This window comes from Perkinsus marinus (genome assembly GCF_000006405.1).
Source record: "Perkinsus marinus ATCC 50983 genomic scaffold scf_1104296976996, whole genome shotgun sequence".
In the NCBI taxonomy this organism is placed as follows: domain Eukaryota; phylum Perkinsozoa; order Perkinsida; family Perkinsidae; genus Perkinsus; species Perkinsus marinus.
The window spans coordinates 1-944 of record NW_003200320.1 but is presented as its reverse complement, the minus strand read 5'-3'; the positions used below and the strand labels follow the sequence as shown (position 1 = coordinate 944).

Here is a 944-nt window from a genome sequence, read left to right as displayed (position 1 = left end):
ACTGATTTTTGCACCACTCTGCGAATCATTTGCTGCCTCGAAAAAATTACTCAACTTTCTCTCTCCACTCACGCCCGCCGCGATGTGCGCTGGTAGCTGAAAATGGTAATTTGCGTCACTATTTAGACATTGAACCACCTTCAATTCCGCGGTAGTATAGAGGTTAGTATTCCTGCCTGTCACGCAGGAGACCCGAGCTCAATTCTCGGCCGTGGAAGTGGTATTTCTGGACAAGGGCGTTTCACACATTTATGCGCGACCGTTTCTTTACTGATTTTTGCACCACTCTGCGAATCATTTGCTGCCTCGAAAAAATTACTCAACTTTCTCTCTCCACTCACGCCCGCCGCGATGTGCGCTGGTAGCTGAAAATGGTAATTTGCGTCACTATTTAGACATTGAACCACCTTCAATTCCGCGGTAGTATAGAGGTTAGTATTCCTGCCTGTCACGCAGGAGACCCGAGTTCAATTCTCGGCCGTGGAAGTGGTATTTCTGGACAAGGGCGTTTCACACATTTATGCGCGACCGTTTCTTTACTGATTTTTGCACCACTCTGCGAATCATTTGCTGCCTCGAAAAAATTACTCAACTTTCTCTCTCCACTCACGCCCGCCGCGATGTGCGCTGGTAGCTGAAAATGGTAATTTGCGTCACTATTTAGACATTGAACCACCTTCAATTCCGCGGTAGTATAGAGGTTAGTATTCCTGCCTGTCACGCAGGAGACCCGAGTTCAATTCTCGGCCGTGGAAGTGGTATTTCTGGACAAGGGCGTTTCACACATTTATGCGCGACCGTTTCTTTACTGATTTTTGCACCACTCTGCGAATCATTTGCTGCCTCGAAAAAATTACTCAACTTTCTCTCTCCACTCACGCCCGCCGCGATGTGCGCTGGTAGCTGAAAATGGTAATTTGCGTCACTATTTAGACATGAACCAC

At 47.5% G+C, this 944-nt stretch overlaps 3 non-coding genes across 3 annotated transcripts; all 3 read left to right on the top strand.

The window, feature by feature from the left end:
* Positions 1 to 145: 145 nt before the first annotated feature.
* Pmar_PMAR025918 lies at positions 146 to 217 on the top strand. Its single transcript has one exon. It is a non-coding gene; the product is annotated as a tRNA-Asp (tRNA).
* A 197-nt stretch (positions 218 to 414) lies between these two features.
* Pmar_PMAR025917 lies at positions 415 to 486 on the top strand. Its single transcript has one exon. It is a non-coding gene; the product is annotated as a tRNA-Asp (tRNA).
* A 197-nt stretch (positions 487 to 683) lies between these two features.
* On the top strand, positions 684 to 755 carry Pmar_PMAR025916. The gene has a single exon. It is a non-coding gene; the product is annotated as a tRNA-Asp (tRNA).
* Positions 756 to 944: the final 189 nt, after the last annotated feature.